The 13,737-nt window shown below is 36.8% G+C and overlaps 1 protein-coding gene across 6 annotated transcripts in view; it reads right to left on the bottom strand.

Annotated features, from left to right (window-relative positions):
- Positions 1 to 13,737, bottom strand: part of PAK2 (p21 (RAC1) activated kinase 2) — an 87,958-nt gene that overhangs the window by 49,829 nt on the left and 24,392 nt on the right. The window contains exon 1 of one of the 6 annotated variants that reach the window (XM_029213780.1): positions 11,692 to 12,989. The exons of 4 other annotated variants lie outside the window; for them this stretch is intronic. The gene's annotated coding sequence lies outside the window, so the exon portion shown is untranslated. Of the gene's footprint in view, positions 1 to 5,174; positions 5,189 to 11,691; positions 12,990 to 13,737 lie in introns of those variants that run through there. One more of the 6 variants, XM_029213781.1, reaches the window with a different exon arrangement.

Here is a 13,737-nt window from a genome sequence, read left to right as displayed (position 1 = left end):
GGGGCCCGGGTTCTATCCCAGTTTGGGGAACTAGATCCCACATGCCTCAACTAAAGATCCCACAAGTGGCAACGAAGATCCCATGTGCCTCAAATAAGACCCAATGCAGTCAAATAAATAAATAAATATTAAAAAAGAAAAAAAGATGCTCAACATGGCTAATTATTAGAAAAATGCAAATTATAGTGAAGTATCACCTCACACCAGTCAGAATGGCCATGATCAAAACGCCTACAAGCAATAAGTGCTGGAGACGGTGTGGAGAAAAGGGAACCCTCATACACTGTTAGTGGGAATGTAAATGGTACAGCCAGTATGGAGAACAGTATGGAGGTCCCTTAAACAACTAAAAATAGAACTACCATATGATCCAGCAATCCCACTCCTGGGCATATATCTGGAGAAAACCATGGTTCAAAAGGATACATATACCCCAATGTTCATTGCAGCACTGTTTACTGTAGCCAAGAAAGGGAAGCAACCTAAATGTCCATCAACGGATGAATAAAGAAAATGTGGTACATGTATACAATGGAATATTACTCAGCCATTGAAGGGAATGAAATAATGCCATTTGCAGCAACATGGGTGGACCTGGAGATTATCATTACTAAGTGAAGTAAGTCAGACAGAGAAAGACAAATATCATATGGTATCACTTATATTTGAATCTAAAAAATAATACAAATGAACTTTTTTACAAAACAGAAACAGACTCACAGAAATAGAAAACAAACTTATGGTTACCAATGGGGAAAGGTGAGGAAGAGGGATAAATTAAGAGTTTAGGATTAACATATACACACTACTATATAAAAATAGATAATGAACAAAGATCTAATGTATAGCACAGGGAACTTTACTCAATAGTCTGTAATAACTCATATGGTTAAAGAATCTGAAAAAGAATGGATATATGTATACATATAACTGTATCACTTTGCTATATACCTGAAATTAACACAACACTGTAAATCAACTATACTCCAATATAAAATAAAAATTTTTTTAAAAAGCAGGGATTATACTACTACTGCTTTTGCTACTACTACTATTATACCATATTACTATTTCCTTTAACACAAATCCTTCCATGTATCAGACAATAATGTGTACTGACTTACAGTAGTACACTCTGTACCCAGATGAAATACTGTTTTTCCTCAACTTTCTTGTATCAAACAGCATTTCACTAGACAACATATAAACTACCCTATATTAACAAAAATATCTTTGGAAAGATTTATACTTTTCCCCTAATAGCCAATTCATAGCCTTAGTCTTCAACTTTTCCATAAGGCAGTGTATTTTTTTCTTTATTGCTTCTACTGACAGTGTCAAATGGCTAAGAAGCACCAAGTGAAGATGTGATAAGGTTCTTTACATCTTATATTTTAGCAGAAACAACAAAGAACATAAAAACAATTCATTATAAAATACTGATTTACCAATGTTTTGCTCCACCATTACACAAAAATGTTTTATAAAAAAGGGCAAAATGATAAGGAATGCCTCTCTCCAAAACCTTTCACTTTTTGCTACTTTTCAGTGAAAAACAAGTAGGCGAAACAAAAAGCATGCCCAAAACACACTGTACTCTTCTAACAGGACCATTGTTTAATTGTGACACAACTCAAAGACAAACAATTCCTCAATTGTCTACTGAAGAAGATGAGGGGAAGCTAAATACACAACAGAAATGAAAAAAGGAGTGGTGTCTGGAACCAGCCAGTCCAACTAGGAGAAATTACTAAATTTATTATAATTCACTCAGATCATCTATGGTACTCCAAGTACAAACCACATACTACTGAAAAACATGATTTTAAAAGCACAATTTTGCTTTATATTTTTTACTTACATTTTATATAAATACCAAACAAACCTTAATTTTTTAGTACCTTATGAATATAGTAATACAACACTATAAGACATCAAACAATCTCTCAATCAGCTCTAAGAGTCCCAACATCACTGACCCTGAGTCTCTCCAAAAAAGCCTCAAATGCCTTTGAGAGCAAAAGCATTAATGAAAATATCCCAAATCACCTTAAGTGGATGGACAACACACACTATGAAAGGGAAGTTCACAAATCAGTAAGAAAGGAGTGTTTTCATTTGGTGGCAATGGCCGTAACATCAGGTCTATCAGTAGCAAAGCCTATCAGTAGCAAAGTCTATCAATAGCAAAGTAGAAAACAACTGGGGCACTGGTAAAGAATAAAGGAAAATAAAAAGAAACTTTGCTTCAAACTCAAATAAATAAAGGATTGGATAATGTAACAAATCTTTAAATATGCATGGATAAGCTAGTTAAGAGGAAAGGGATGTTTCCATATGGTGCAAAGCAAAGTGAAATCAGGAACAAGAGAGTAAGCAATTTACTAATCCAGGTATTCTCAAGGGACTTCTGACTAAAGTTCTACTATGATGGCTGCCACAGGGGACAGGTGATAAAACCCAGAGTCTGCCAAAATTGGAGTCCCTCCCACAGAAGGCTAGCTATAATCTATATAAGAGTAAATCAGGAATAAATCCCTTTGCACAGAAGGGAATGAGAAAACCTTAAGCATTTTGAGCCCAGTAATAACAACAGAAGTGCAGGCAATGGGGAATCCCTGAGAAATCCTAACAACAAAATGCACGCTTGTGGTCTGAATTCATGCCACCCATGAGGTCCCCCCACATCCCAAACAGGTTTAATTGAATGTGGCCGTGTTGGTAGCACTCCCTAGTGAATGACAGAATCAAATATAAAGCCTCCTTGGGAGAAAACAACTTCAACACAGGTCTCAAAATATACCCAAAGATCAAATTCTAATGAAAAGGAGCAGCTCATAGGGAAAAACAAACAACACACTGTGACTGAGAACTAACCAAAACAGACTGGTGAAACAGATGTGAAATAATCTGACACAGAACATGTACAAGAAGCTCAAATATGAAAGCAGAAAAAAAGCAAATGTGAAAAACAACCATACAGAACTTTCAGTAAGAAAAAACATAATACCTGAAAATTAAAAATTGACATTTGAAGTAAAGAGCAGCATGGACTCAGTAAAAGAGAGAGTTAATGAACAGGAAGATATATACGAAGAAAGTACCTAGAATGCAGCACAAAAGACAAAGAGATAGAAAATATAAAAGAAAAGTAAAATGAGTAGGCTAGATGGTCTAAGATACATCTATTTGGAGTTCCAGAAGGAGATGACAGAATGAATGAGGGACTCACTCACCAGATAAATTGGGGGTGAGAAATTTCTAAGGCCGATGAAGGACACAAATCTGTAAGTTGAAGAAACCTAATGAATCAAAAGCAGGATAAAATGTAATCTATGCACATCAAAGTGAAGACAAAACATAGTGAAATTAAGATAAAGTTCTTAACATCAAAGGAGAAAAAAGGATAAACCTCACAGAAGTGGCAGTTGGACTGTCAGCTTACTTTTTGATAATAGCAATGAAAGCAACAAGACACTGGAATATCCTCAATGTATTGAGAGAAAAAGCGGCAAACACAAATTGCAGATTTAACAAAACTATCTTTCAAGAATATGGTTAAAATAAATACATTTTGAGAGAAAGAAAATTTCCAGAAGATTGGAATCACTATATACTTTTAACCAAAATCAATTAAGTTGGAAATCAATAACAAAAAGGTAACTAGGAAAAAACTCCATGAGTTTGTAAATATAAAACACCTCTTAAAAACTTATGGTTAAAAAAAAAGATATCATAATGGAAATGAGAAAATACTTAGAATTGAATGAGAATGAAAAACTATGTATCAAAATTTGCAGGATTAGGATAAACAAAATGTGGTGTATATATACTGTAGAGTATTATTTCCCTTTAAAAAGAGATGAAATTTGATACATGCTCTAACAAGGATGAACTATGAAAACATTAAGTAAAATAAGCCAGACAAAAGGACAAATACTGTATAATTTCACGTATATGAGGTATCCAGAGTGGTCAAATTCAATAGAGACATAAAGTAGAATAGAGGTCACCAGGGCCTGGGGTGGGGGGTTTGTGAAATAGGGAGTTATTGTTTAATTGGTAGAGTTTGTATTTGGGATGATGAAAAAGTGTTGGAAATGGATAATGGTAGGAGTTGCTCAACACTGTGAGTGTACTTAATGCCAATGAACTACACACCTAAAAGAATGGTAAATTTTATGTTATGTATATTTTACCGCACACAGAAAACAACCTTGCAAGATGTGATTAAAGCACTTAATGACACCTACAGTTCTGAATTTTTACTTTAAAAAAGAACCAAAAATTAATGACTTAAGCATCCAACCTAAGAAGCAAAACAAAAAAAAACAAAAATAGCAAAATAAACCCAAAGAAAGTAGGAAGAAAAATAATAATTTAAGATAAAAGCAGAAACTGCTGAATGTAAGGCTATCATACAATAGAGAAGATCAATAAAGCTAAAAAGTTGAGTCTTAGACAAAACTAATGATACCTCTGGCAAAATTAACCAAGGAACAAAGAAATCACAAATAAACACTAACAGGAATGAAAAGGGGTTCTATCAGTAGTGAGCAGAGGTCACTAATACCAATATTCTGCAACGTGCCAACAAGTCTTCACAACTCTTGAACGTTCCACCATGCTCTGATTTATAACTAAAAAGACATATATATAAAATTACCCGAACCTAGAGCACAGTTCTATTTTATACATAAAAGACACTTTTTACACAGTTTTAACACACACTGAATTTTCCAGGTATGTAACCACTATGAAATCAAGAAGAGCTTACACTTTGTTTTGCTCAGTTTTACCAAGAAGTTTATTCATCATTTGGAATATCATGTCACTGAAAGCAATGCACTCATGCTTGTTGAATCATCAAAGCAGTACACCTGCATGAGATTGCACTGTGACTGAACCTATGAGTATTAGATACAGGCCTATGATCACTTCATACTTTTAAAGTTGCTGTGATCAAGTATTTACAAATGGAAATATTATTTTATTAAAGTTTTCCTGTTAGTTCTATTTTTTCCATTATATATTAATTTTCCTCCCAAAATTGATTTAGGGAAGTAGAGTAAGGCATTATATTGATTTTTCCCTGAAAAGAGGATAAAGTAAATAATCTGTGACTTTTAATTTCATAGGAGAGCAGTAAAACATAGTGTCTAAAAAGAACAGACCCATGGCAGGCGGCAGGTGTTTCCCTGGTGGCCCAGTGGTTAGAATTCTGTGCTTCACTGTCGTGGCCTGGGTTCACCCCCTGGTTGGGGAACTAAGATCCTGCAAGCTGTGTAGCGGAAAAAAAAAAAAAAAAAGTACAGACCCAGACACCCCATTGCTAGCAACCTATCCCAAAGACACACCAACAAAAATACAATACAAATAAACATATACACTAGACTGTTACTGTTGTATTATCTATAACAGCAAAAGACAGGAAGCATCTCAAATGGCCAAAAATAGGGGACTGCTTGAATTAACTATGGTATATCACACACTAAAGTATTATGAAGCTGTAAAAATGAAGGAGGAAACCACTGGATACATTGCCATGGAGTAATCTCAGGATATACTACTGATGAAAATGCAAGATGAGGGAAAAATGTATGTCTGGTATGCTACCATTTACCTAAGAGGAGAAAAAAAGGTGTATCAACACAAAAACACACACACACACACGGTTATTATTACTTTTTTTAATGGAAGGATAAACCATAATTTTTTTTATGGTTGCTTTGTGGGGGGGAAGAATAAAATGGAAGGGACTGAGTTAAAAGTTAGACTTCTCTGAACATATCTTGTTTTGTACATTTGTAAATTAACAATTTTTTATTACCCTTTATTCCTTTTCCTGCAGCATTTTGCTAAACAAGAAGAAACAAGTGTCATTAATTGCAAATAATAAGACTGTCTACAAAATGCAAACAAAACTATGATGAATTATTAGGATAAACACAAATTTAGCAAAGTTGCAGGATAAAGAGGAATACACAAAATTCAACTGCATTTGTGCACACTAAACAGAAAATGAAATGTCGGGAGGGGGAAGATACCATTTATAATACCATTAAAAAGTCTGAAGTTCCTAGGACAGAAATTTCCAAACCTGCTTAGTTCATGGTGCCCATACTATTCTCAGTAATCATTTCATAGCACCTCTAAGCCAAAAGACATTCCTAACAGTTTCATTTACTATTTAGTAGTTAGGTCCAAACAACTTCATTAGTATTTATCATTCACTCATCCTAAAAACTTAGTAACTACTGGAAAAAGCAATTGAATTAAAAAAAAAACAAAAAACTTTTCTTTCTCTTTCAGGTACATTAGGTAAGCATGCACAACCTCTGAAACCTCGGACCCCACACACCCTCATTTCCTGTTCCATATTGATTTTCATACTTCTAATCTCAGCAACCATTTCACAAAGATAGACTTTATCAAATGTATCACAATCTAATGTTGAAACGTGGGACTTCCTAGAGCTAGAAGTTCACATTGTGTCACAATGTGTCCATCCATTCCCTGGTGGCGCAGTGGTTAAGAATCCACCTGCCAGTGCAGGGGACACGGGTTCGATCCCTGGTCCAGGAAGATCCCACTTGCCACGGAGCAACTAAGCCCGTGCGCCACAACTACTGAGCCTGCACTCTAGAGCCCATGAGCCACAACTATTGAGTCCGCATGCCACAACTAGTGAAGCCTGCATGCCTAGAGTCCGTGCACCACAAGAGAAGCCACCGCCATGAGAAGACCGCGCATCGCAACGAACAGTGGCCCCCACTCGCTGCAACTAGAGAAAGCCCATGGCAAGAAGACCCAACACAGCCAAATAAAGAAAGTTCAAAAATAAATAAATAAATAAACATCCCATGGTGCCTTTAAGCTCAGTGGGGTACTCCAGGACACCATGGCACAGTTTGGGAACTGTGGACCTAGAATCTTTATAGAGAGGAAAAATGTACTGAAAGACATTAAGACCTAAATAAACGGTGAGATACTAATGGTCACTAATTTAAAAACTCAATAATGTACAAATGCCACATTTCCTCAAACTAATCTATAGATTCAAAGCAATCCTAATCAAAGATCCAAGAGAGTTTTGTGAGAAATTGGACAGTTAATTCTAAAATCTATACGGAAGAGCAAGAGCATAGCAAAGATATTCCTGAAGAATAATGTAGAAATACTCACTGTGAAATGAAGTCTTTATTAAAGAAAAAATGGATCCTACACCATGCCACTTATGCAACTTTTCCAATCTTTTTATTTCGCTTTACCTGTCTTTTCAAGCTACTATCCCAACAACCAGCTCTATACTGGGTGTGGCCAACTTTTTCATTCAGGCACAACATGACAACACCCCTCTTCATTCTGAGCTACACAATGCCATGGGATAGTGTGGCACCCACACACATGCAACCTGGTAGTGCAGGGGAGTTAATTGTGGAGTGAACCTATGACGAATGGTGATGAAACAGATAGATCCCATCTCCTTAGATCATTTTTCTCATCCTGTTGGATGATCCTGTGAATGACTTTATAGTGTAACTTCCTGGGGGACAATACACTGGGATTGAGCAATCAGTTGCACTGCCATTCTAGCTACCACTTCACTCCCCTTTTCCTACACTGGGGAAATACTTTCTAATAATGTAAAGATATGTAAGCCTTCAGCCTCAAGCTCTGTTTTCTGGGGAATCCAGGTGAAGAAAGATTCCTACCTTGCATCATACCAAAAAAATTTTAGATGAATTAAAGATTTAATGTGAAAGGCAAAATTCTAACTTTTAGAAGATTATATGCGAGAATATCTGTATACAGAAGAATATCTTTATACAACACATGACTCTAAAGGAAAAGATTGATAAATATGACTACATTGTACACCATAGAATAAAAAGACAAGCCACAAACCAGGGTATAACTGCAACAAAAGTAACTGACAAAAACTGCATCAACAATAAATAAAGAATTCCTACAAAGAAATATGCAAAAGGCAAACAATTCAGTAAAAAAATGAGCAAATGACAAGAACAGGCATTTCATAGAAGACAACAAACAGTGAATAAACACATGAGAACAAGCCCAGTCTCATATGGAAATGTAAATTAAGGCCATTTGTAGATACCATCTAACAGCTAGATTGGCAAAAATTAAGATACTTGACTGAAAACAAGGATGCAGAGCAAAGATAATTCTCATACACTGCTAGCAGGAGTATAAACCAGTAAAACTACTTCAGAAAACAACTTGGTATTAGCTTATACAGTTGACTGACTGTACATTGTGCAACTCAGCAATTTTACTCCTGGATATAAATCCAAGAAACTCTTGCACATGTACAAATTATAAGAATATTCATAATAGCACTGTCATAACAGCAAAAGACTAAAAACAACCCTGTAATTAGCCTGGGCTAGGCTATGCACTGGTAACAAACATATCCCAAAATCTCAATTGTTTAACACAACAAAAATTTCTAATGAACACTAAGCTTGAGGAAGTTTGTTCTTCTTCTTAAGGTGATTTACGGATCTAGGCTGCTGCCATCTTAAAGTTCCACTCCCTCAGCAAGCCACCACACCAAAATGAGAGACTGAGGGTGCATATGGGCTCATAACCGTCTCAGTCCACAAGTGACATGCCTCACTTCCCCACTCATGGTTCAAGAGAACCCAGCACATGCAATGCAATGCAATCGATAAATACCTGTTGAACAAATGCATGAGTACAGAGGGGTAAGAAATTATTTCTATCATTTCAAAATGATCTGTGAAAGAGCGTGACTGTGACTTGATAAATGACATAGGACAGATAGTTTCCATACATAAAAAGTGGGGGAATGATACTCCAGGTACTATCTATAGGTCAAAAACGGCAAGCAGGCTTTACCTCACAGAGCTACTCTGAATGACCCAGAGTGGCTGGCTGTCATGTCATCCGTATGCTGTGACAGGAAGAATTCTGAGGCTGCATTCCACTTATGGGAGGATATGAAATAAAATAATCCGGTGAAGACAGGGAGACAAAAACCTCTCTCTTTGATTTAAAAAAAAAAAAGGTTTTTAAAAGGAGAAGCAAGTTTTTAAAGAAAGAATATTCTTAAGCAGTATCAAACTGCATACAGGGCTTCCCTGGTGGCGCAGTGGTTGAGAGTCCGCCTGCCGATGCAGGGGACATGGGTTCGTGCCCCGGTCCGGGAAGATCCCACATGCAGCGGAGCAGCTGGGCCCGTGAGCCACGGCCGCTGAGCCTGCGCGTCCGGAGCCTGTGCTCCGCAACGGAAGAGGCCACAACAATGAGAGGCCCGCGTACCGCAAAAAAAACCAAAAACAAAACCAAAACCAAAAACTGCATACAGAGATTTTTTTTAAAAAAGGGAACACTTAAAAGTTTCCCTTTACCCCTACCTCCCTCTCCCTTAATCCCAACTTGACTAAACTGCTAATGACAGCAATTATGCCTTATTAGCTTTTGTACTCCCAGCACATAGTACAGAGCTTGGCACATCGTATGTGCTCAACAAATGCTTACTATAACGAGCTGAGAGTAGTAAGTTATAGAAACAGATGTCGCCAAGGGATATGCATTTTTAAAAATGCCTTAAAAGAAGAAATGGATCTTGACCCAATTTTAGTAATCACATCAGTGATTGTAAAAAATTCAGTGATGTAAAAAATTCTTCAAAAAGTATCAAGTTAAGATAGTTTGAGAAAATGAAGTGCTAGAATGTAGACAGACCAACCCTGAATGGAAATTTTTTCAATGAAATTTATTTTAAAATAAATCATCTCTATTAACCCATTTTTCTTATTTTAAGGCTCTTATAGATGGTTACCTAGGAGCTCATGTTTGTTTCTTTGCATCAATATACTCTTTAATACACTTGGCCTTGTTCTAGTTCATTAATCTAGCTGTATGTGAAGTTTTGTGGAGAAACAAAATGGAAGCCGGGATTACGGGGAAGCTTTGTTACCATTTCCTAGGGAACCAGGGAGCAGTAGCTTGGGTGGTCCAGAAGTGAAAAGAGATTTTTCAGAGAGCTCCTTGAAAGATGAACAAGTATTTGCCAGGTAGAGAAAAAAGAGTTCATTTATTTTACCCTCTAGGCTCCTATGGGATTTTTTTAAGTTGCACACTTTGGTCTACAAATTAAAGGATAATCCTCAGACTGAGGTCAGCATCCTGTCTAAAATTATGCCTTGCTAGGCTCTGCTAAGTTCTGCTGCTTCTTGCTTTCACCTGAATGGGAATTTGCTCTTAAAGTCATCTTCAAATTATTTATCTTTAAAACTTTTTCCCTTATGAACACACCATTCTGTAAGCTGTGCTATCCAACATGGGTAGGCCATACTAAGCCACATATGGCTATTTAAATATAAATGAATTTAAATAAAATAAAATTGTTTCTTCATCACACTAGCCATATTGGATAGCACAGATATAGAACATTTCCATCACTGCAACAAGTTCAAATTGGACAGTTCTAAACTGTTCATATACGGTCAGAGGATGAGTGCTTACTGTATCTAAAAGGCATAAAAACTAAACTTACACTAAAGTTTTAATGTTTTCCTAATTTTATCAAAAACAGGAACGCAAACAATTCACCTTTGTACCAACTTGGTTAAAAGGCAACAAGTCAACAGGAACTAGTCTGAATTTAGCAGTATAGGATATTTCTCTGAAAACAGGCCTAACATTATATGTCCTAATCATTCATGAGCCAGTTATTGGTTAATACACAAGAACTTTGTTTCATTCTCTACAATTACTGTCTAACTTTTAAAAAATAAATGCCAATAAACACTGATGTGGTATTATAAAGTCTTTCTCTTTCAGAATGGATATACTATGTATAACTGAATCACTTTGCTGTACACCCAAAACTAACACAACATTGTGAATCAACTATACTCCAATATAAAATAGAAATTAAATTAAAAAAAAATAAAGTCTTCCTCTTTCATGAGAATCCTGCAGCCTTTGCTATCTGGGGGAATTAATCCCCATATCTCAAAAAGGGCAAGATTCAGTTTTCAATTTGTTTTCTCAGATTAAGTCTGCTAGAACCCTATTCCGAAGAGGAGGATTCATATGGAAGTCTTTGAGCAAAGAGGAGACAAGCACAATGGACTTCTATGATACAACATTCCATCAGTGTGATTACAACAGAAAATACCTTCCTAATGGTCACTTAAAGAGCACGAAAGTGATGTCTAGTAATTATCTATTTGACAAACTTGTCTCTTTCACAAATGTGAAGTTACATAAATAAATCTCATTAACGCCAAAGACAGAAAGTTCCTCAAAATGCTAGTTTATATAATTTAGCATTATTATATTTCAAAGCCAACTTTTTTTCCTGTGAACGAAGATACAAAAGCAGCAGCAAGCACCATCATAAAAAGCTTTTCCTCCCTACTATATCCACTATCTAGCCATATTTTGTCAAAACAATTAACAATGGTTCTCTTCATGGGTAATAGAACTGACTGCTTTTCCCTTCTTTATCTAGAGACTATAGACAAAAATACTTGTCTAATTTTTATAAAATGAACATGTACTATTTTTCTAATGAGGAAAAACAGTAAGTCATTTTCTTTTTTTTAAATTTATTTATTTACTTTTGATTGCATTGGGTCTTTGTTGCTGTGCGTGGGCTTTCTCTAGTTGCAGCGAGCGGGGACTACTTACTCTTCGTTGCACTGCGCAGGCTTCTCATTGCAGTGGCTTCTCTTGTTGCGGAGCACAGGCTCTAAGCGCGTGAGCTTCAATGGTTGTGGTGCTCGGGCCTTGTTGCTCCGTGGCATATGGGATCTTCCTGGACCAGGGCTCAAACCCCTGTCCCCTGCATTGGCAGGTGGGTTCTTAACCACTGTGCCACCAGGGAAGCCCTAAGTCATTTTCAGTTAAAAAAAAAAAACCCTACTCATGTTACAAGGGCTCTTTCAAATAGTACTTCTTCCTTAACTGTCATAACCTGATAGGATCTCTGAGCTCCTGCAGCACTATTACCATTACCGTGCTGATTTCTGATTTAGTGTCTTTCAATTCCAAATTCACCCTTTTTGTCTACTGTGAAAACAGATCTGGGATCTTCAAGTATTTTTCTTTGGCCAGTTGGCATGATGCTAAACTTAATCAGTAGAGGGCACAGGAGAGACATTGTAGTAGAAAAGTTTTGTTTTGCTTCCTGGTTCTGGGGCCCTTGCTCACAGGCTCCTCTAGCACCAGGCTTCTATAAGGCAAGGTGGCCAGCAGCATACCCAGCAGCCAGCAGCTTCCTCACACTTTCTTCTTGGGAGGTTTCGCAGTGGAGTTAACACCTCCCCGTGAACAACTTTACGAGCACCCTAGGGAGCAGATGTCCAGCACATACTACCAATACAGCACCACATCAACTTCTCTGTCATTCAGTCACCCACAGCCATGCTCTGTCCAACAAGGTCTGGACCTTCCCCTTCTCGGGGAAGGAGGACTCTTCCCTAGGTGCTGAGATATGAGCCCTAGGGGTAGTAGTTGCTCCTTATTTCTGTTATTCCTATGTTCTTTGGAGTTCTATATACTTTTTACTACTAGCTAATCCTTCACTATTCCATTCTCCTGCTATAGTCAATAATTCTTTCCATGTTCAAATTATTGTGTGGTCTCTCTCGTGATTGGACCCAGAGTGATACAGTCCTATCTATTAATTTGACACTTACACACTTCCTTGAACTTCAGTCAACCAACTTCTAACTTTTCTTCTTTCTACAAGATTATAAACTCCTGGCTGCCAAGGAACACTTTTCATACTTCTCTGTATCAATCTGACACTGTGTAACATAATGCTCTTTAACACAGAAGCACCAACAAATGTTTAAAATCACACTTCAAATGATTCATAAATACTCTATTACACCTTCATTAGTTTAAGGCCACTAGAAACATGTTCTAATAACCCACTTTTTTTTCCAGAATTTTCACCACCAAAAGCATAAGTAATTTGAATACTATAAGAATGTATTCCTCAGTATTCCTAGACTATAAGGTTTCAAAGTCAGAACAGCCTGTGGACTTAGACCTTCTAGACGTTGTAAGATAGGAGATAATGAATGCTCATGCTCACAGACTGTTCATGGCTACAGTGTCAAAAAGGGGCTGAGCATGACTAATGCTTATTTTTGTATAAATGTGAACAATGAGGTAAAAAATTATGTTCAGAATAAGGATATAACAGCCAAGTGACTATTTATTTACAAACAAGTTAAGTATATTGGGATTTCAGGGTGACATGGTTGGAAGTATAAGAGGCTTTACGGTAAGCTTCTACTCTGTGCTTCTGAACACCTAGCAGAAACCCCTTCAACAAGAACAATATCATCAACACTGAGGGTCCTATGAGAAAAACTGGGAGGACAGAAGGCTACCCTCACTGGCCCCAAATCCAATTTGCCTTGTTATCTTTTGCTAAAAATGTACCCTCTAGCTTGTCCCAATAAAATATAACCAGCTTATATGAAATCTGTATGCAGTGCTTATTTTCATCAAGCCTCAAAACCAGCCCTCTGTGGGATTAATTCAATAGCAAATTAGAACTGGTAGCCATATCCGGAAGTGAGAAAATACAAGAATCAAGCAACTGCCTTGAGTTCAAACATGGAAAAAGGTGAACTACTTTTCAAATGCCTTTTAGTAATTTAAAGCAGTACCTCTGGAAGAGGGTTATGTAGACTGGCTATCTATTACCCGTACTGAATG

Source organism: Monodon monoceros, unplaced genomic scaffold (genome assembly GCF_005190385.1).
Source record: "Monodon monoceros isolate NGI ecotype Baffin Bay Population unplaced genomic scaffold, NGI_Narwhal_1 Super_Scaffold_11, whole genome shotgun sequence".
Classification (NCBI taxonomy): domain Eukaryota; kingdom Metazoa; phylum Chordata; class Mammalia; order Artiodactyla; family Monodontidae; genus Monodon; species Monodon monoceros.
Note: the sequence above shows the minus strand (reverse complement) of the source record. Positions and strands in the feature narration are given on the sequence as shown.